Source organism: Muntiacus reevesi, chromosome 17 (assembly GCF_963930625.1).
Source record: "Muntiacus reevesi chromosome 17, mMunRee1.1, whole genome shotgun sequence".
Taxonomy (NCBI): Eukaryota; Metazoa; Chordata; class Mammalia; order Artiodactyla; family Cervidae; genus Muntiacus; species Muntiacus reevesi.
This window is the reverse complement of record NC_089265.1, coordinates 39,436,934-39,460,820: the sequence shown is the minus strand read 5'-3', so window position 1 is coordinate 39,460,820 and position 23,887 is coordinate 39,436,934.

The window sequence follows — 23,887 nt, the reverse complement described above, 5'->3', positions numbered from 1 at the left end:
CATCTTTGGCTGCAAAGAATATAATCAGTCTGATTTTGGTGTTGACCATCTGGTGATGTCCATGTGTAGAGTCTTCTCTTGTGTTGTTGGAAGAGGGTGTTTGCTATGACCAGTGTGTTCTCTCGACAAAACTCTATTAGCCTTTTCCCTGCTTCACTCTGTACCCCAAGGCCAAATTTGCCTATGACTTTAGGTGTTTCTTGACTTCCTACTTTTGCATTACAGTTTTCTACAATGAAAAGGACATCTTTTTTGGGTGTTAGTTTTAGAAGGTCTTGTAGGTCTTCATAGAACCATTCAACTTCAGTTTCTTCAGCATTACTGGTTGGCGCATAGACTTGGATTGCCGTGATATTGAATGGTTTGCCTAAGAGATTATTCTGTTATTTTTGAGATTGCATCCAAGTACTGCATTTTGGACTCTTTTGTTGACTATGATGGCTACTCCATTTCTTCTAAGTGAAATGGTATGGACCTAACAGAAGCAGAAGATATTGAGATATTATATCCGGTTCCATCACTTCATGGCAAATAGATAGGGAAACAGTGGAAAGAGTGGCAGACTTTATTATTTTGGGCTCCAAAATCACTAAAGATGGTGACTGCAACCATGAAATTAAAAGACGCTTACTCCTTAGAAGGAAAGTTATGACCAACCTAGACAGCATCTTAAAAAACAGAGACATTACTTTTCCAACAAAGGTCTGTCTAGTCAAAGCTATGGTTTTTCCAGTAGTCATGTATGGATGTGAGAGTTGGACTATAAACAAAGCTGAGTGCAGAAGAATTTATATTTTTGAACTGTGGTGTTAGAGAAGACTCTTGAGAGTCGCTTGGACTGCAAGGAGATCCAACCAGTCCATCCTAAAGGAAATCAACTCTGAATACTCATTGGAAGGACTGATATTGAAGCTGAAACTCCAATACTTTGGCCACCTGATGCGAAGAGCTGACTCATTTGAAAAGACCCTGATGCTGGGAAAGATTGAAGGCGGGAGGAGAAAGGGACAACAGAGGATGAGATGGTTGGATGGCATTACTGACTCAATGGGCATGAGTTTGAGTAAACTCTGGGAGTTGGCAATGGACAGGGAGGCCTGGCGTGCTGCAGTCCATAGGGTCGCAAAGAGTCAGACACGACTGAGTGAGTGACCTGAACATTGACTCTATCTAATACATGTATATTCATTTGAAATTCCTATAGTCCTTACCTGCTGCTAGTTCCTTAAATATCAGAGCATTTTATCATAAGAGTTTCCAACAAAGAGAATCATATTTTATAACTGCATATTCATAAAATGCTGGGCTCAGGAAGATTTCTGTCGGAGGCTCTTAGTGAACTTAGCTCGGTTTGATGGAGTTCTTTGACTAACTTCCATTTTAAAATGTAACCTCTGTGTTGGTTGTCATAGTCATTGAATATGTTGACAGTTATTTTCACCTCTTTTTTCTTTGAAGCATATGGTAGCATTGCCATTCTCCTCCCTTTTAAATTTTAGATGTAGTGATATGACTTGCTTTGGCCAATGAAATGTGAGACAGTGTCACTTCCTGGTGGAAACTTTAAGAACTGATGTGTGCTTCACCAAATTCTATTTTCCTTCTCCCATAGAAACTGGCAGTGTCCCAGATGGTGTTGCTTCCTTAGCATAGGTACCAAAATGAGATTTATGCAAAGTAGAGTTTCTAACTGACTGATAATTGACACGGAGTCTGAGTGAGAAGTAAACTTTTATTGTCTGAGATTTTAAAGTTGTTTGTTACAGCAGTAAAACCTAGTCTTTCCGGGTTGATTAAAAAATAAGGGCAAGATTATTTTTCATCGAACTTCCCATATCCTGGCACAGTATGTGTTTGTGAAATGTTGAGTCAGATTTTAAAATCAGAGCTTTCTAACCCCTATGGTAACACTGCAAAGATGGACATTCTCCAGTTTTTTGTGAGACTTCATCTTATATCCTTAATATAGTCCATCCATTTTTTTTTTCCACCCTAGCTGGAGGCAAGGAGAACTAAATTTGACTTAGTGACAACTAGAAATCATTTTGTTTTATACAAAGCCCATTGGGAAAAGAATACAAAAGATTTTTTTCCCAGTAGGAAAAAATTTGCTGTTATATCTAGGTAGTCTATTGGTCTGTTAGAAATGGTACTAGGTAGGAGAAGAAGCAAGGGTTTTTTGTTTGATTTTCAGTTCAAAATAATTGGGGAAGAAACCTCTCTGGTCACAGAATTGTGTGCTTGGGAGTGACTTTGGCATTCACCAAGTTCACTTCATTCCCTACAAGTAACCTAGCTCAGAGGAAGTGCTTTATTTCTAGAGGGTATGAGGTTATTTTTGTTCTATGAAGTTAGATGGATCTACCAAGAGAAAATCATATTCTCTTGGCCAGATAAGTATTTTATGGATTTTTTTCTCAATAGGTGCAGTAGCCACATTATTTATTGTTCAAACACAGAGATGTTTGAGAATCAAAGAGGGTATTGTTACCAATTAAAACAGGACATTAAGCATACACTGATACTTTCCTGGGGAAACTGCATGAACACCTTACAAACACAGACTTATTAATGTGAATTTCATAACAGAATCAGGGCATTAAGTCCTTTGTTCTGAGAGGAGCTGGGTGACTGAGCAACAGAAAAGCCAAGAGAAGGAAATTTCATCCCTAGTTGGGCATTTCAGTGAGTAACATCATCTTTCCATTAGCTGATCATCATTAAACTTTCTGCAGATATAACCCTAAGTGGGGACTTTGGTATCTTTGTACAAATGCATGAACTGTTTGCCTGCAAGATCCATTCCTTCCCAGTAGTTCTCCACCCCAAGACCCACATTAAATGTTATTTCCTCTGGAAAGATCATCCCAAGAGGTGGCTGGTATTTGGCAACTAGGTTTCCCCAGCACAGTGTACACACTTCAGTGTAGACTTTGCACACTGAATTCTAATTCTCCGTGTATGTCTCCCTTCCCTCATGGGCTGCTCAAAGGCAAAATCCATATCCTCTTCTATTGTGTCTTCCTAAGAAAAACCATTTTCTGACCAAAAGTGACTGCTCAGGAAATTATTGAAAGAATGAACCCAGAGAGCTATTATACTTATTTAGAAAAAGATTATGCTTACAAGACCTTCATAGCTTGAGCATGAGATAAAAGGAATAGAAAGGCTGAACTGGTTTACCCACTGTATGCTGATTCATAAGAGGAGGAAGGGAAGAGAGGTTTGGAGGTGGAGGCAGGGGAAAAACAAAAGGCAGTGCCTCCATGTTAATTACACTTGGCTTTGGTGCCATTTCAAAAGGGAACTCACAAAGCTGTTAAGTGTTACTTGAGGGAAACAAGGTAATATAGTAATCTTTAAGGGAGTTTTAAAAGACTTTCCTGGTACAACTTCTAGGAATGAAACTGCATGTAGATCAGATCCACCAAGTGACAATTATAAGTATTAGAGATGCAGAGAACTCATCTGGTCAACCCTCTCCACAGGACATTCATTTTTATGTAGCTCCTGTCACTTCCCAGAAATAGGTGGAGCTCTAACAGAGCAGAAAACACTGCTTTGAAAAGAGAAGGCAGTACTTGGCTCTTAATGCTATATGGCCTTAGTGAGGGATCTGAAATTGACAAATGTTAAATTAGCAGTAGAATTCTCCAAGCCAGAGTTACTAATAAATTTGAAGCCTGATCTCCTGAGAAATCATATACATTTGTGTAGAGAGGGGATCCCTCTCTTCTGGGTCAGGAAGTGGGTGGAGAGGAGGTGTACATTTGCTTTCTTAAGCTGTTTTATAGGAATTGAAAAGCTGATCTCACTGAGGAATGTGGCAAGACAAAGCAATTTTTGTCAGAAGTAGTACCTTCTTGATGAAGGAAATGGCAACCCACTCCATTGTTCTTGCCTGGAGAATCCCAGGGATGGCGGAGCCTGGTGGGCTGCCGTCTATGGGGTCACATAGAGTCGGACACGATTGAAGTGACTTAGCAGCAGCAGCAGTACAGTCTATGAAGAAGAGCACAAGGCACAGAGACTTTTAAAGTTCCTTTTGGTTTTAACTTTGAGCTGACATGTTGAATGGGTTAGAAGCACTAAGCATCAGTGTTTCCCTCCAGGGCTAGAGTTTTCGTAGCACTAGGGTATAAGGAGGGGTCTCAGGGACTGTGGGAGGTGGTGGCAGAAAAGATGGTGCAGAAAGGACATCCCACCCCCCTGCACTGAGTCTACCTTGGCCCTCACCTTCCCCTCATTCTCTTCCTTCAATAAGTGTACCCTGGACTTCCTCCACTAAGTTCATGGCACTGTGCTAAGCAGTGGTAAAAATGACAGCCTCGTCTGTCGAGATCTCCCAGTCTTGTGGGGAAGGCAGCTACAACAAATCATCATCATTCACTCTGACAGTTATGCTATGAGAAACGTGTGCAAGAATTTGTGGGAATATTGAGGAGGGAGTTGCTGATTCTGTGTGGTTATAAATACGGAGGAATTTAAGATTGGGGCAGGTTTCACATATGGCTCCCCATTGTAAAACCCAGCACTGTTGGTGTGGCATTCTTGGTGTCTCCAATATATGTCTTAGTCACCTTGGGCTGGTGTAACAAAATACCACAAACTGGGTAGCTTATAAAGCATAGGAATTTATTTGTCACAGTTCTAGAGGCTGGGAAGTCCAGGATCACGGCACCAGCTTTCCCAGTTTGTAGACTGGTGTCTTTTCTCTTTTTCCTCAGACAGCAGAAAGGGCAAAGGATATCTCCGTGGTCTCTTTTAAAAGTGCATGAGTTCATTCATGAGGGCTCCACCCTCATGACCTAATTACCTCTAAAAAGGTCTGTCTTCTAATACCACTACTTTGGGCATTAAGTTTTCAACACGTGAATTTTGAGAGAGCACAAGCATCCGGCCTGTAGCCATGTGTCTCTACTGATCCAGTATCACCACCCACGTTGCTTGACGCCATCACAGGTCTCCATCCACTCTGCACTGCTCTCCCCTTTGTCCTGTTTGTTCCTTGACTGGAAAGTGCCACTTGGTACTAATCTGATTCTTATCCATCCAAGATCAGCTGAAATCATACCTCCTCTGTGGAGCCTTCTCTGAGGTTCATAGCCCACAGGGCTCTCCCCATTCCGGAACTGCTGTTTGGAATTCTACTTTGATACTTGATATCTTGAAACTTTGTTAATTTATCCTGCATTGTGACATCTCTTATGTTATAGCTCTTCTATTGTTGATTTAATAAGCAGACTTTTCTCAATTAAAATTAAAGGCAGTAAGTGGCAGAATCCATTATCTAATATTCCATATACATTATAGTAAAGTGTAGGAGATAGTATCAGTAAATATTTATTGAAAGAATGAGTGGAAAATATAGGCCTTTTGCTCCACGGATGATATTTGGCATAAAATTGTTGTGTGTTTTTTTTCTGAGCACCCAATTCAATATGAAGTGCCTTTCCTGTGGTTACTAGCTGGGTAATGGTTTTTTTTTTCCTGAAGTGCATTCAGCTTGTTACTGAGTAGCACTTCCCAACTGGGGAATGAACAGGACAAAGCTGAGAGTAGTGCAAGCTGAATGCTAAATATTTACTTGAGAGTTCACTATGAATCTCTACTTGGTGCCAGAGAAACTGAAATTAATATACCCTAAAAACTCAACAAGAGCCAGATATCCTGGAGGGTGAAGTCAAGTGGGCCTTAGGAAGCATCACTACAAACAAAGCTAGTGAAGGTGATGGAATTCCAGCTGAGTGATTTCAAATTCTAAAAGATGATGCTGTTATGTCATGTCAGCATATGTCACTATGTCAGCAAATTTGGAAAACCCAGCAGTGGCCACAGGACTGGAAAATGTCAGTTTTCATTCCAATCCCAAAGAAGGGCAGTGTCAAAGATTGTTCAAATTACCATACAGTTGCACTTATTTTGTATCGTAGCAAGGTAATGCTCAAAATCCTTCAGACTAGGCTTCAGCAGTACATGAACCAAGAACTTCTAAATGTACAAGCTGGATCTGGAAAAGGCAGAGGAACCAGAGATCAAATAGACAACAATTGGTGGATCGTACAGAAAGCAAGGAAATTGCAGAAAAACTTCTGCTTCATGGACTACACTAAAGCTTTTGACTGTGTGGAAATTCCAACAAACTGTGGAAAATTCTTAAAGAGATGGAAATATCAAACAACTTTACCTGTCTCCTAAGAAACCTGGTATTTGGGTCAAGAAGCAAGTTAGAACCTTACATGGAACAATGGACTGGTTCAAAATTGGGAAAAGAGTATGTCAAAGCTGTATATTGTCATCCTGCTTATTTAACTTATATACAGAGTACATCTTGCAAAATGCCACGCTGGAAGAATCACAAGCTGGAATCAAGAATACTGGAAGAAATATCAACAACTTCAGATATTCAAATGATACCGCCCTAATGGCAGAAAGTGAAGAGTAACTAAACAGCCCCTTGATGAAGCTGAAAGAGGAGAATGAAAAAGCTGGCTTAAAACTCAGCATTCAAAAAACAAAGATCATGGCATCTGGTCCCATCACTTCATGGCAAATAGATGAGGAAAAAGTGGAAACAATAGCAGATTTTATTTTCTTGGGCTCCAGAATCACTGTGGACAGTGACTGCAGCCATGAAATTAAAAGACGTTTGTTCCTTGAAGAAAAGCTATGGCAAACCTAGACAGCATATTAAAAAGCAGATATCACTTTACCAACGACAGTCTGTATAGTCAAAGCTATGGTTTTCCCAGGAGTCATATATGGATCTGAGAGTTGGACCAGAAAGAAGGCTGAGTGCCAAAGAATTGATGCTTTCAAACTGTGGTGCTGGAGAAGACTCTTGAGAGTCCCTTGGACAGCAAGGAGATCAAACCAATCAATCCTAAAGGAAATGAACCCTGAATATTCATTGGAAGAACTAATGCTGAAGCTCCAATACTTTGGCCACCTGATGCAAAGAGTCAACTTGTTGGAAAAGACCCTGATGCTGGGAAAGGTTGAAGGCAAAAGGAGAAGGTGTGGCAGAGGATGAGATGGTTGGATGGCATCACAGACTCAGTGAACATGAATTTGAGCAAACTCTGGGAAATAGTGAAGGACAGGGAAGCCTGGTGTACTGCAGTCCATGGTGTCACAAAGAGTTGAACACAGTTTAGCGACTGAACACACACACAACAAAAGAACTGACATCTAAATGAAATAAAGTGGGTTAAGTGAGGCTGGATTTAGATGCTACTTCTGATTCTTGATATTTCTATGTGTTACCCTTTTCTTCTCCCCTATTAGCACCAGAAGTTTTTAGAATCCTCACTTTGTCCCTGGTATCAAAGATAATGTACCTTGATATATTTTGTTGTTAATATGTGGCTTTAATTTAGTAAAATTTTAAAGGAATAAAGGATAAATGGGATAAAGCATGATGAATTTTCTGTTAGGCAAGGGGCCTACCAGAGAGTCAATTCTCTCTCAATTGTAATGCTTTCATGAGGCAAGCGATATTTATTCCCATGTTCAGCAGGGAATGATAATGTGGGGTGGGAACTTTTGGGCTTCCCAGGTAATAAATAAAGTTTTGGGCTTCCCAGTAATAAAGAATCCACCTGCCAAGAGACGCAGGAGTTGCCGGTTCGATCCCCAGGTCGGGAAGATCCCCTGGAGTAGGAAATGACAACCCACTCTAGTATTCTTGCCTGGGAAGTCCCACGGACAGAGGAGCCTGGTGGGCTGCAGTCCATGGGGTCACAAAGAGTCAGACACGTTGAGCGACTGAGCACGCACAGGGACTTTTAGGGAAAGAATCATACTGAGAAAAGGAATAGAGCTCTCTAGAGCTCAGGGCATCCAGTGTAGCCGCATACCCAATTTTTAGGTCCAAGTGAGGAGCCCTAGATACCAGCCGGTTATTAACTTTGTCTTATCTGCTTTGTGCATTCTTGACCTGATCCCATTGTGACCTTGCATGTTTGAACACATATTTATTCTACTCTCACAGATGATTTGATGGATACTTTGGCAGGAGATAAGAGTTTTTGGCTGGAAGTAATTGTCCCTCAGAATTCTGAAGGCATTTTCCACTTGTTTCTAGCTTTCAGTGTGCCTGGAGTTAGATCCCATTTCTGATTCTTGATGTTTTTATGTGTGACTTTTTTCTTCCCCTTGCCTCCAGAAGTTTTTAGGGTCCTCTCTTTGTTCCTGGTATCAATGATACTGTATCTTGATAAGTTTGTTGCTGTTAATTTGTGACTTTAATTCAATAAAATTTAGAAATTTTAATGTTTTAATGCATGATGGACCCTTTAAAAATTGAGATTCATGACCTTGTTTTATTTCTTTAATCATTTTCTACTCTTCATGTTCTCCCTTCTCTTTTTCTGAAATTTCTGTTGGGTAGATTCTTATCTTCTGAACTGCTTCTCAATTTTTACATCCTCTCTCTCATTATCCATCTCTTTGATCATTTGTTCTACTTTCTTAGATCTTTATTTAACTTCATCTTCCAATTATTTTACTGAATTTTTTTCCTGAACATAGTAATACATTTTTCTTATTCATAGTAAGGTCTGTTTATTTTAATTGAAGTACAGTTGATTTATGATATATTAGTTTCAGATGTATAGCATATTGGTCCAGTATTTTTATTAATCATACATCCATTATGTTATTATAGGATAATGGCTATAATTCCTCATGCTACACAATATATCCTTGTTGCTTACCTATTTTATATGCAGTAGTTTGTTATTCTCCTGCCCTGAATTTGTCCTTCCCCTCTTTGGTAACCATTAGTTTTTTTCCTAGGTCTGTGAGTCTGTTTCTTTTTATATATACATTCATTTGCATTGTATTTTAGATTCTACACTTAGGTGATATCATACAGTATTTGTCTTTATCTGTCGGACTTATTTCACTAAACATAATATTCTTCTCTAGGTTCATCCACATTGCTGCAAATGGCAGTATTTCATTCTTTTTTTGTGGTTGAGTAATTTCTATTGTGTGTGTGCACACAAACCCTTTTCTTTATCCATTCATCTGTTCATGAACACTTGGGTTGCTTCCATGTCTTGGCCACTGTAAATTGTGAACAGTGGGGTACTGTGTTTTCTTCCTGTTATCATAGTTTGATTTCCTATTTGTTTTTTCTTGTTTCAAGTGATTTTTAAATAGCATCCCATTGTTTCATCGATGTGAAATGTCCTCTTATTTCTCTCAGAATAATATAATATATAATTTTCTTAAGGAGATGTCTCAGCAAGATGGAAGGAGGGGCAAAATCTCATTTAGAATCAAACCTCATACACACCAGAGATGCTCAGAGCACTCAAACAAAACCTCATGCACACCAGGACCTAGAGACCCCACAGAGAGTGAGCCAGACCTGTGTTTGAGTGTTTGAGTGTCTCTTGCAGAGGCATGAGTCAGCAGTGGCCTGCCGCAGGAGCAGGGACTCTGGGTGCAGCAGACCTGAGTCACACAGCATGTGGCATAAGCCCTCTTGGAGGAGGTCTCCTTTAACCCCACTATAGAGCTGCCAAGCAGATGACCACAACCTGCAGAACAATTATACCAAATAAATTCTCACACTGTTAAGAAATTTCTAGAACCCACAACAAATTTCCCAACCTGGAGATCTGGCAAAGGGACTGAGAATTCCCAGGGAATTTGACTTTGGAGGCCAGTGGGATTTGATTACCATACTTAAACAGGACTGGGGAAATAGACTCTTGAAGGGCACAAACAAAACCTTGTGTGCACCAGGACCCAGGAGAAAGAAGCAGTGACCCCACAAGAAACTGGGCCAGACTTGCCTGTGAGTGTTCAGGAGTCTTCAGGAGAGGTGTGGGTCAACAGTGGCCTGCTGCAGGGTCAAGGGGGTACTGAATACAACAGTGCATGCAAAAGTCCTTTTGAAGGAGGTTGCCATTATCTTCATTACCCCTACCATAGTTTGGTCTCAGGTCAAACATCAGAGAGGGAACATAGCTCCATCCATCAACAGAAAATTGGATTAAAGATTTATTGAGCATGACCACACCCATCAGAATAAGACCCAGTCTTCCCCACAGTCAGTCTCTCCCATCAGAAAGCTTCTATAAGCCTCTTAGGCTTATCCATCAGAGGGTGGACAAAGTGAAAACCACAATCACAGAAAACTAATCAAACTGATCACATGGACCATAGTCTTGTCTAACTCAATGAAACTATGAACCATGCCATGTAGGGTCACCCAAGACAGACTGGTCATAGTGGAGAGTTCTGACAAAATGTGGCCCACTGGAGAAGGAAATGGCAAACCAGTTCAGTATTCTTGCCTTGAGAAACTCAAGGACAGTATGAAAAAGCAAAAAGATATGACACTGAAAGATGAACTCCCTGGGCTGGTAGATGCCCAATATGCTACTGGAGAAGAGTGGAGAAATAACTCCAGAAAGAGTCAAAGCAAAAACAACACCCAATTTTGGATATGACCAGTGATGGAAGTAAAGTCCAATACTGTAAAGAACAGTATTGCATAGGAATCTGGAATTTTAGGGCCTTGAATCAAGGTAAATTGGAAGTGGTCATATAGGAGATGGCAAGAGTGAACATCAACATTTTAGAAATCAGTGAACTAAAATGGACTGGAATGGGTGAATTTAATTCAGATGACCATAATATCTACTGCTGTGGCCAAGAATCCCTTAGAAGAAACGGAGTAGCCCTCTCGGCCAAAAAAGAGTCCAAAATGCAGCACTTGGGTGCAACCTCAAAAATGACAAAATGATTCAGTTCATTTCTGAGGCAAACCATTCAATGTCACAGTAATCCAAGTCTAAGCCCCAACCACTAATGCTGAAGAAGCTGAAGTTGAATGGTTCTGTGATGACCTACACAACCTTCTAGAACTAACACCAAAAAAAGATGCCCTTTTCATCACAGGGGACTGCAATGAAAAAGTAGGAAGTCAAGAGACATCTGGAGTAACAGCAAGTTTGGCCTTGGATTTGGCCAAACAGCAAGTTTGGCCTTCATGTTGGAATACCAAATAAAGCAGGGCAAAGGCTAAGAGAGTTTTGCCAAGAGAATGCACTGGTCCTAGCAAACACCCTCTTCCAACAACAAAAAAGAAGACTCTACACATGGACATCACCAGATGGTCAACACTAAAATCAGATTGATTATATTTTTTGCAGCCAAAGATGAAGCTCTATACAGTCATCAAAAATAAGACCAGGAGCTGACTGTGGCTCAGATCATGAACTCCTGTTTGCAAAATTCAAACTTAAATTGAATAAAGTAGGGAAAAACCACTAGGCCATTCAGGTATAACCTAAAGCATATCCCTTATGATTATACAGCGGAAGTGAGAAATAGATTCAAGGGATTACATCTAATAGATAGAGTGCCCGAAGAGCTATGGACAGAGGTCTGTGACATTATACAGGAGGCAGTGATCAAGACCATCCCCAAGAAAAAGAAATGCAAAAAGGCAAAATGGTTGTCTGAAGAGGCCTTACAAATAGCTGAGAAAAGAAGAGAAGCTAAAGGCAAAGAAGAAAAGGAATAATATGCCCATCTGAATTAAGACCCAGAATAGCAAGGAGTGATCAGTGCAAAGAAATAGAGGAAAACAATAGAATGGGAAAAACTAGAGATCTCTTCAAGAAAATTAGAGATACTAAGGGAACATTTCATGCAAAGATAGGCATAATAAACGACATAAATGATATGGACCTAACAGAAGCAGAAGATATTAAGAAGAGGTGGTAAGACTACACATCAGAACTGTACAAAAAAGATCTGAATGACCCAGGTAACCATGATGGTGTGATCATTCACCTAGAGCCAGACATCGTGGAATGAGAAGCCAAGTGGGCCTTAGGAGGCATCACTATGAACAAAGCTAGAGAAAGTGATGTAATTCCAGTTGAGCTATTTCAAATCCTAAAAGGTGATGCTGTTACAGTGCTATACTCAGTATGCCAGAAAATTTGGAAAACTCATCAATGGCATAGGACTGAAAAAGGTGAGTTTTCATTCCAATCCCAAAGAAAGGCAATGCCAAAGATTATTCAATCTACTGCACAATTGCACTCATCTCACTCACTAGCAAAATAATGCCCAAAATTCTCTAATCAAACTGATCACATGGATTACAGCCTTGTCTAACTCAATGAAACTATGATCCATGCCGTGTAGGGCCACCCAATATGGACAGATCATAGTGGAGAATTCTGACAAAACATGGTCTACTGGAGAAGGGAAGAGCAAACCACTTCAGTATTCTTGTCTTGAGAACCCCATGAAAAGGCAAAAAGATATGATGAAAGATGAACTGAAAAGATGAATCTCTGAACACTAAAAAATGAACTCCCCAGGTCAGTAGGTACCCAATATGCTGCTAGAGAAGAGTGGAAGAGGCTTTAACAGTGTATGAACTGAGAACTTCAAGATGTTCAAGCTGAATGTAGAAAAGGCAGAGGAAACAGAGATCAAATTGCCAACATCCGTTGGATCATAGAAAAAGCAAGAGAGTTCCAGAAAAATATGTATCTCTACTTCTTTGACTACACTGAAGCCTTTAACTGTGTGGTCACAACAAAGTGTGGAAAATTCTTCAAGAGATGAGAATACTAGACCACGTTACCTCCCTACTGAGAAAACTGTATGTAGGTCAAGAAGCAACAGTTAAAACCAGACATGGAACAACGGACTCGTTCCAAATTGGGAAAGCAGTACATCAAGGTTGTATGTTGTCACCTTGCTTATTTAACTTATACAGAGTACATCATGTGAAATGCTGGGTTGGATGAAGCCCAAGCTGAAATCAAGATTGCCAGGAAAAATAACAATAACCTCAGATACGCAGATGACACCACCCTTATGGCAGAAAGCAAAGAAGAACTAAAGAGACCCTTGATGAAAGTGAAAGAGGAGAGTGAAAAGGCTGGCTTAAAACTCAACATTCAAAAAACAAAGATCATGGCATCCGTTCCATCATTTCATGGCAAATAGATGGGGAAACAATGGAAACAGTGACAGACTTTATTTTATTGGGTTCCAAAATTACTGCAGATGTGGACTGCAATTATGAAATTAAAAGACACTTGCTCCTTGGACAAGCCTAGACAGCATATTAAAAAGCAGAGACATTACTTTGCCAACAAAGGTATGTCTAGTCAAAGGTATGGTTGTTCCAATAGTCATGTATGGATGTGAGTTGGACCATAAACCTGAGCACCAGAGAACTGATGATTTTGAACTGTGGTGTTGGAGAGGACTCTTGAGAGTCCCTTGGACTGCAAGGAGATCCAACCAGTCCATCCTAAAGGAAATCAGTCCTGAATATTCATTGGAAGGACTGATGCTGAAACTCCAATAGTTTGGCCACCTGATGCAAAGAACTGACTCATTTGAAAAGACCCTGATGCTGGGAAAGATTGAAGGTGGGAGGAGAAGCACCTAAGCAGCCTTTCTTCTTCTTCTTCTTCTTCCGCAAGAGTGTGGGGTTAGGCTTACCTAGCCCATGGATATACCAGTGGATGTGGTATACGATGGTATACCATGGTTCAGTGCCTTCTACACCCTGCTGAAACAAGATGGGTAAGATGGAGGAGGATCAAGATGGCAGAATAGTAGGTGGACGTGGAATACATCTCTCTCCACGCATACATCAGGAATAAACCTTCAGACACAGAAGTGCAGGAGTACCTGATTAGTGGAAAAGAATATACAGACCCATGCAAAACTTGGTAGGAGAAAAGAACTAGGGGGGAAAATAGGAATGTTAGTAGGAGTGAACTTGCCCTCGGCAGGTGGGGGACCTGAAGCAGGGGTCTGATCCCCACATTGGGACAATTGTCTGAACCAGAGGAGAAACATTTAAAGCTGAGAGGGAAACAGCTGATCTGTGGCAGTCTAAATGGAATAAGAATCAGACAGTCCTTGCTGCAGCCATACATAACCTGGACAGGCATGCAGGTCCGCTAGAAGGCACAGCGGCTGGGAGCTGCAGTTTAGGGATTGTGAAGCAATCCCAGCGCGAGGGCTGCTGTTAACTGCAGAGAGACTGGATGGAGGAGAGGTGAGGGAGGAGATTGTGGTCGGAAATGCCCGTGCAAGGAAACTGGGCAGCCATGAAAGCAAAGCATACTGCTGAGTCACGCGTAGGGGGTGGAGCCATCACCACAGCCTCTCTCCCCCTACACGCCAGCATTGGCAGCTGAACAATAGAGAGGCTGGCCCGTCAAATGCCTGACGCGTTGAACTACAGAGTAGTACCCCACTCAGAGTGCCCCTTTAAGTGCCTGACATGCCAATCTACAGAGTAGGACCCCCCAGGCGAGGGGGTTCTATGTTTCTGATGGGCCAAACAACAGAGAAGGACCCCAGGCAAGGAAGCTCTCTAAGTGCCTGAACGGGAGAAAGAACGGCCAGAGAGGTCTTCTGATCGCCAGCTACAAGGGGCTGGAAAAAAGTCTCTCATAGGGCCATGACTCCTGCAATGGAGGCAGTCCGTGTCCCTGCACACTTGGCACCACCAGGGTCCCCGCAAGCCAAGCAGCTGTGTACTACCCTCACACTCAACTCTCTCTGGGGCAGAGCTGCCACAGGCAAAAAATGTCTTGTGCTTATACACGCAGGGTCGCTTCGATAGCGTCTGACTCTATGCAACCCTGTGGACTGTGGTCTTGCAAGGCTTCTCTGTCAGGGAGGGGGGTCCTTCAGGAAAGAACACTGGAGCGTATTGGCCAGTACTGGTTGCCATACCCTTCTAGAGCACTGTATTTCCTGCTGCCTTAGCTCCCAACTCACCTGAGTTCCTGGTGCTGCCAGAACCCCTGTGACCCAAGCAGTTGCACCACCTCCACACCTGGCCCTCACGGGGCAAACCCAAGTCCTCCAGGGCAGCCTCAGGAGCAAACCTCAGTGGATGACCCACATGCCAGAGGTGGAAATAAAACCACAGCTGAAACCCAGGGGCAGTGTGACTAAGGAAGAAGACCCAAAACCTTCCTACCAACTGTACAAGCTGCAGATTAAATCCACACTATAAACTAGGCAGACTCTGTGTCTGTGGAATATATAAAAGGTCATTGAGAGCTCCCACAAAAGAAAACGCACTAGTTCTGATAGCTGTGGACATTGGAGGCAAGAACACAGAGGAGTAGGAGCAGATTAGAATCTGAGCTGCCCTCACAGCAGGCCCAGAGATTAGCCCACTGTTAGAGGGCATCCTAGGGAGGTGAAGTGTACTGTGACTCCCAGCAAGGAAAAGGACTCTGACAGTAGTGATTCAAGAAAAACATCTACTATTCTTGTTTTGACCTGTAGATTCTTTTGGATTATTTTTTCTCTTTTGTTTTTTCCTCCCTGCCGCCTCCCCTTGTAGTTGTTGATTTTATTGGCACTGTGAAATCTAACTAAGCTTTTGAGCTTTCTTTTTTTTTTTTTTTCTATTTTTTCTCAGTCACATTTTTCATTATTGTTATAAATCTCTGCCTCTATATTGGGTTTTTGTAGTTCTGGGGAGTTTTTGGCTTTTTTTCCTCACCTTTTAAAAATTTTAATTTAAAAATGTTTAAACCTATTATTATTTTTTCTACATTTATTCCTTTGTTTGCTTTTCCTACTGTTCTTTTCCCCTTGCAGTTAATCTTTAATACATATAAATCTTCTTTATCTACCTTCATTTAACTTTGCATATCTATTTTATCTTTCTTTCTTTCCTTTAGTATCAACATATTTGTTAGTCTTATTTTCATTGTTTTATACCCCAATTGGCACCTTGCTTTAGTTTTGTTTTCCAGTTTGTGTTTTAGTTAGTTTTGTTCTGGTAGACATAATTTTTGGTTCCCTTTGTTCGCCAGGTCAATCCATTGTATTTTATTTTTGTTGAACTGTTTTGGTTTTGCTTATGGGTGTATATGTCTATGTGTATATTCAGTCACACTTTCTATTGTTGTTATAAACCTTTGCCTCTACATTGGGACTTTGCAGTTCTGTGGAGTTTTCCTTTTTTTTTCTTTTCTCTTTCTTCTTCCATTTTTTTTCTTTCCACTACTTTATAATTTTAATTTTTAATTTTCTTAAGCCTGTTATATTTTTCTACATTTATTCCTTTGTTTGCCTTTCCTACTGTTCTTTTCCCTTTGCAATTAATCTTCAATGTATATAAAGCTTCATCTACCTTTATTTAACTTTGCATAGCTATTCTTTCTTTCTTTTCTTTCTTACTTTTCCTCTCAACATATTTGTTAGTTTTATTTTCATTTCTTTATTCCCCAATTGGCATCTTGCTTTGGTTTTGTTTTCCAGTCTGTGTTTTAGTTAGTTTTGTTCTTGTAGACATAATTTTAGGTTTCCTTTGTTTGCTGGGTCAATCTTTTGTACTTTATTTTTGTTGAACTGTTTTGATTTTGCTTATGGGTATATATATGTGTGTGTATATTCCATTATTTTAATTATTATATGCCTGATTTTGTAACTGCCATTTGTCTGGGGTTCATCTTTGGTTTCTTGTTTTTGGATATTTGTTTTAATCTCTTAATGCCATAAAAAACCACTTGTGGAATCTTCGTTCCTGACCAGAGATCAAGCCCTGAGCCTTTGGAGTAGGGGCACTGACCCCAAGACCATAGACTACCAGAGAATTAACCCTAAGGGATATCAAATAGTGAGAACTCACACAAAGGAAACCACCTGAATACAAGACCTGGCATCACCCAACCACCAATAGCACCCTGTGTACAAAATAAAAATACACACCCAATCATCAGCAGAGAGCGTTACCACCTCACTCAACTTTGCCCACCATAGGAAAAACAAACAAACAAACAAACTCAGCACAAATCTCACTCTATAAGAAGCTTACACAAACCACTGGGCCAACCTTAGAGGGCAGAAACCAAAAGGAAGAAAGAATTTAACCTTGAAGCCTGAGAAAGGAGACCTCAAACACAATAAATTTAAGAGAAAAAAAAAGAAAACACACACACACAATGAAAAGGAACAAACTAGAAACACGTAAGTCCAAATAAATGAAGAGGAAATAGGCAAACTCCCTGAAAAAGAATTCAGAATAGTGATAGTAAGATGATCAAAAGCTTGAAATCAAAATGGAGAAAATGCAAGAATCAATTAACAATGACCTGGAAGAACTAAAAAATAAACATGTAGAGGCAAACAACACAGCTATTGAAATTAAAAATACTCTAGAAGAAATCAATAGCAAAATATCTGAAGCAGAAAACAAATCAGTGAGCTGGAAGATAAAATGGTGGAAATGACTTCTGAAGAGCAGAATATAGTAAAAAGAATGAAAAGAACTGAGGATTGTCTCAGAGACCTCTGGGACAATATCAAACCCACCAACATTTGAATTATAGGGGTCCCAGAAGAAGAAGAGAAAAAGAAAGGGTATAAGAAAATTTTTGAAGAGATTATAGTTGAAAATTTCCCCAACATGGAAAAGGAAATAGTCAATCAAGTCCAAGAGGCACAAAGAGTCCCATAAAGGTTAAACCCAAGGAGAAACACACCAAGACACATATTAATCAAGCTTGGAAAGACTAAGCACACAAAAAAAGACTATTAAAAGCAACAAGGGAGAAGCAACAAGTAACATACAAGGGAAACCCCATCCGCTTAACAGCTTATCTTTCAGTAGAAACTCTGCAGGTCAGAAGGGAATGGCAGGATATATTTAAAGTATTAAAAGGGGGAAATATACAACCAAGATTACAGTACCCAGATAGAATCTAATTCAAAACTGATGGAGAAATAAAAAACTTTTCAGACAAGCAAATGTTATGAGAACAGCTTTACAACAAATGTTAAAGGAACTTATATAGCCAAGAAATACAAGAGAAGAAAAAAAGATCTACAAAATCAACCCCAAACAATTAAGAAAATGGCAATAGGAACATACACATCAGTAATTACTTTAAATGTAAATGGATTAAATGCTCCAACCAAAAGACACAGACTGACTGAATGGATGCAAAAACAAGACCCATATATATACTGTCTACAAGAAACCCACTTCAGACCTAAAGACACATATAGACTGAAAATGAGAGGATGGAAAAATATATTCCTTGCAAATGGGAAGCTAAAGAAAGCTGAAATAGCAATCCTCATATGAGACAAAATAGACCTTAAAATAAAGAAGATTACAAGAGGTAAGGAAGGACACTACATAATGATCAAGGGATCAATCCAAGAGGAAGGCATAATAACTGTAAATATCTATGCACCCAACACAGGAGCACCTCAATACATAAGACAAACACTAACAGACATAAAAGGAGAAATTGACAGTAACACAATAATAGTAGGAGACTTTAACACTCCACTCACACCAATGGACAGATCATCAAAACAGAAAATTAATAAGGAAACACAACTCTTAAATGATACCTTAGATGAGATGGATCTCATTGATATATTCAGGACATTCCATCCAAATGCAGAAGAATACACCTTCTTCTCAAGTGCACATGGAACATTCTCCAGGATACACCACATCTTGAGTCACAAATCAAACCTCAGTAAATTTAAGAATATTGAAATCATATCATGCATTTTCTCTGACCACAATGCTATGAGACTAGATATCAATTGCACGAAGAAGACTGTAACAAACATAAACACATGGAGATTAAACAAAGAATTTCTAAATAGCCAACAGGTTACTGAAGAAATTAAAAAGGAAATAAATTTCTAGAAACAAATGACAATGAAAACAGGACAACTCAAAACCTATGGGATGAAGCAAAAGCAGTCCTAAGAGGGAAATTTACAGCAATACAATCATACCTCAAGAAACAAGAAAAACATCGAATAGACAGCCTAACTTTACACCTAAAACGACTGGAAAAAGAAGAACAAAAACCCTTGAAAGTTAGTAGAAGGAAAAAATTCATAAAGATCCAAGCAGAAATAAATGAAAAAGAAATGAAAGAAACAATAGTGAAGATTAATAAAAGGTGGTTCTTTGAGAAGATAAACAAATTGACAAACGTTTATCCAGACTCATCAAGAAAAAAAGAGAAGAATCAAATCAACAAAATTAGAAATGAAAAAGGAGAGGTTACAACAGACAATGCAGCTATACAAAGGATTATGAGAGACTATTATGAACAACTATATGGCAATAAAATGGATAACCTGGAAGAAATGGATAGATTCTTAGAAAAGTTCAATCTTCCAAGACTGAACCAGGAAGAAATAGAAATTATGAACAACTCAGTTACAAGCACTGAAATTGAAGCTGTGATAAAAAAATCTCCCAAAAAAGAAAAAAAAAAAAAAAAAAGCCCAGGACCAAATGGCTTCGTAGGAGAATTCTATCAAACATTTAGAGAAGAGCTAATGCCTATACTTCTAAAACTCTCTCAAAAAATTGTGGAGGAAGGAAAACTTCCACCTCATTCTATGAGCTCACCATTACCCTGATACCAAAACCAGACAAAGACAACAACAAAAAAACTACAGGCCATTATCACTGATGAACATAGATGCAAAAATCCTCAACAAAATTTTAGCAAACAGAATTCAGCAACACATCAAAAAACTCATACCATGATCAAGTTGGGTTTATTCCAGGAAGTAAGGATTCTTCAATATATGCAAATCAATCAATGTGATACACCATATTAACTAATTGAAAGACAAAAACCAAATGATAATCTCAATAGATGCAGAAAAAGCCTTTGACAAAATTCAGCACCCATTTATAATTAAAACTCTACAAAAAATGGGCATAGAAAGAACCTACCTCAACATAGTAGAGGCCATATATAATAAACTTAGAGCAAACCTTATTCTCAACGATGAGAAACTGAAAGTATTCTCCCTAATATCAGGAATAAGACAAGGGTGTCCACTTTCACCACTATTATTCAACATAATTCTGAAAGTCCTAGCTACAGCAATCAGAGAAGAAAAAGAAATAAAAGGAATGCAAATCAGAAAAGAAGAAGTAAAGCTCTCACTGCTTGCAGATGACATGATACTGTACATAGAAAAGCCTAAAGATAATATCAGAAAATTACTAGAGCTAATCAGTGAATTTAGCAAAGTTGCAGGATACAAAAAAATACATAGAAATCACTTGCATTTCTATATACTAACAATGAAATGTCAGAAAGAGAAATTAAGGAATCAATCCCATTCACTATTGCAACAAAAAGAATTAAATATCTAGGAGTAAACTTACCTAAGGAGACAAAAGAACTGTACACAGAAAATTATAAGACACTGAAAGAAATCAAAGATGACATAAGCAGATAGAGATTCCATGTTCTCAGGTAGGAAGAATCAATATTGTGAAAATAACTATACTACCAAATGCAATCTACAGATTCAATGTGATCCCTATCAAATTAGCAATGGCATTTTTCACAGAACTAGAACAAAAAATTTCACAATTCATATGGAAACACAAAAGACCACGAATAGCCAAAGCAGTCTTGAGAAAGAAGAATGGAGCTGGAGAAATCAACCTTCCTGACTTTGGGTTATACTACAAAGCTACAGTCATCAAGACAGTATGGTACTGGCACAAAAACAGAAATATAGACTAATGGAACAAGATAGAAAGCCCACAATAAACCCATGCATCTATAGGTACCTTATTTTTGACAAAGGAGGCAAGAATACACAATGGGGCAAAGACAGCCTCTTCAATAAATGGTGCTGGGAGAACTGGACAGCTATATATAAAAGAATGAAATTAGAATACTCCCTAACATCATAAACTCAAAATGGATTAAAGACCTAAATGTAAGACCAGAAACTATAAAAGTCTTAGAGGAAAACATAGGCAGAATACTCGATGACATAAATTAAAGCAAGATCTTCTATGACCCACCTCCTAGAGTAACAGAAATAAAAACAAAAGTAAGCAAGTGAGACCTGATTAAATTTAAAAGCTTTTGCACAGCAAAGGCAACTATAAGCAAGGTGATAAGACAACCCTCAGAATGGGAGAAAATAATAGCAAATGAAACAACTGACAAAGAAATAATTTCCAAAACATACAAGCAGCTCATGCAACTCAAACAACCCACTCAAAAAGTGAGAAAAAGACCTAAACAGACATTTCTCCAGATAAGACAAACAGATGGCTAACAAACACAAGAAAAGATGCTCAACATCGCTCATTATTAGAGAAATGCAAATCAAAGCCACAATGAGATATCGCCTCACTCTGGTCAGAAAGCCCATCATCAAGAAGTCTACAAACAATAAATGCTGGAGAGGGTGTGGAGAAAAGGGAATCCTCTTGCACTGTTGGTGGGGATGTAAATTGATACAGCCACTATGGAAGACAGTATGGAGATTCCTTAAAATCTAGGAACAAAACCACCATATGACCAAACAATACCACTCCTAGGCATACACCCTGAGGAAACCAGGGTTGAAAAAGACACATGTATCCCATTGTTCTTTGCAGCACTATTTAAGATAGCTAGAACATGGAAGCAACCTAGATGCCCATTGACAGCGAATGGATTAACAAGTTGCAGTACAATACACAATGGGATATTACTCAGCCATAAAGAGGAATGCATTTGAATCAGTTCTGATGAGGTGGATGAACCTAGAACCTGTTATACAGAGTGAAGTGAGTCAGAAAGAGAAAGATAAATATCATATTCTAACACACATATACAGAATCTATAAAAATGGCTCTGAAGAATTTATTTACAGGACAGCAATAGAGAAACAGACAAATAGAATACTTATGGACATGTGGAGAGGGAAGGAGAGGGTGAGGTGTATGGAAAGAGTAACATGGAAACTTACATTATCATATGTAAAATAGATAGCCAACAGGAATTCTCTGTATGGTTCAGGAAACTCAAAGAGGGGCTTGTATCAACCCAGAGGGGTAGGATGAGGGGCAGATGGGAGGGAGGTCCAAAAGGGAGGGGATATATGTATACCTATGGCTGATTCATGTTGAAGTTTGACAGAAAACAGCAAAATTCTGTAAAGAAATTATCCTTCAATAAAAAAGTAAATTAAAAAAAAAAAAAGATGGGTAAGATGTCTGCTCTCCATGTTTTGTTTCTTGAAATGTATTTTTTAAGGTTTTGGAGATTCTTTTTTATAAAAAAAATGTATATATATTTTTACTAGTGAGATGACATGATCAGATTTGGAATTTTCAGAAAAAAAGTCATACTGTAGCACAGAGGGTGATAAGCCTTTGGGTCATTGTTGTCATCAGTAATTCCATCAGGAAAATATGACAGCCAGAATCAGAGCAGAACATGTGAGATTGGAGAAAAGAAAATGCAAGGAATATTAAGGAGGTAGGAACCACTGGCCTGGGAAATTGAAAGCTGTGGGGAAGGGAAGGGAGGTGTTGAGGATGTTTGCTGAATTTCTTTTTTTTTTTTTTTTTTAATTTTTTTATTGGAGTCTAGTTGATTTATTGGGTTGGCCAAAACGTTCATTTGGGTTTTTCTGTACCATCTTATAGAATCTTAAATGAATTTTTTGGCCAACTCAATACAGTGCTGTGTTAGTTTCAGGTGTACAACAAAGTGAATTAGTTTTACACATATATAGGGGCTTCCCTGGTAGCTCAGCTGGTAAAGAATCCACCTGCAATGCAGGAGACCCCAGTTCAATTCCTGTGTCAGGAAGATCCCCTGGAGAAGGGATAGGCTACCCCCTCCAGTATTCATGGGCTTCCCTGGTGGCTCAGATGGTAAAGAATTCGCCTGCATGTGGGAGACCTGGATTTGATCCCTGGATTGGCACGATCCCCTGGATGAGGTCATGGCAACTCACTCCAGTATTTTTGCCTGGAGAATCCTCATGGACAGAGAAGCCTGGCAGGCTACAGTCCATGGGGTCACAAAAAGTCAGACACAACTGAGAAACTAAACACACACATATACATATATCTACTCTTTTTTAGATTCTGTTTCCATATAGGCCATTACACAGTATTGAGTAGAGTTCACTGTGCTATACAGTAGGTCCTTATTAGTTATCTATTTTACATATAGTAGTGTGTAAATGTCAACCCCAATCTTGCAGTTTATCCCTCCCTGCCCTTATCCCCAGTAGCTATAAGTTTGTTTTCTACATCTCTAATTTCTCTTTTGTAGATACGTCTTTGTTTTTTTTTTAGATTCCACATATAAGCAACATAATGAGTTTCTGACTGACGCAAGTGATAGTGAATAGAATCTTTCACTGAAACATATTCAAAAGAAGAACAGATTTCAGAGAGGAAGTTACTATTAATTCTCTCCTAAAGAGTTCTTGGGCTTCCCAGTTGGCACTAGTAGTAAAGAACCCACCTGCCAATGCAGGAGACATAAAAGATGCAGGTTCATTCCCTGGGTCAGGGAGATCCCATGGAGAAGGGCATGCAACTCACTCCAGTATTCTTTCCTAAAGGATCGCATGGACGGAGGAGCCAGGCGGGCTGCAGTCCATGGGGTGGTAAAGAGTCGGACACGACTGAAGTGATTTAGCACAAGCACAAATTGGTTCTCAGTTACGCTGGGGGAGGGGTATTCTTCTGGGAATCATGAATGTGCTTGGCCTTGTCCGAAACTCCAGCAAAAAGAAACCACAAGGATATATCCAGTATACTGAAGCTGCTTGAAAACTGTCCCTCCTACTCTGGCTGTGAGATCAGCTGATGGAAGAAGGCCCAGATATAGTCAACGGAGGGCCTTTTCACATACTAGTTCTGTCCCTTCAACTGGGGCTGGGGAGGTGTGACAGCTGGTGGCAATTGTCAGCTCAGCAACTCTGGAAGTAGGCTGTCCTCACTTTGCTCCAGCTCATGATGACAAGCAAGAATGACAGGGACTGTCCTGTGTTCAACCTGAACAAAATAACTCATCCTCGATGGAGACCTGAGAGAATC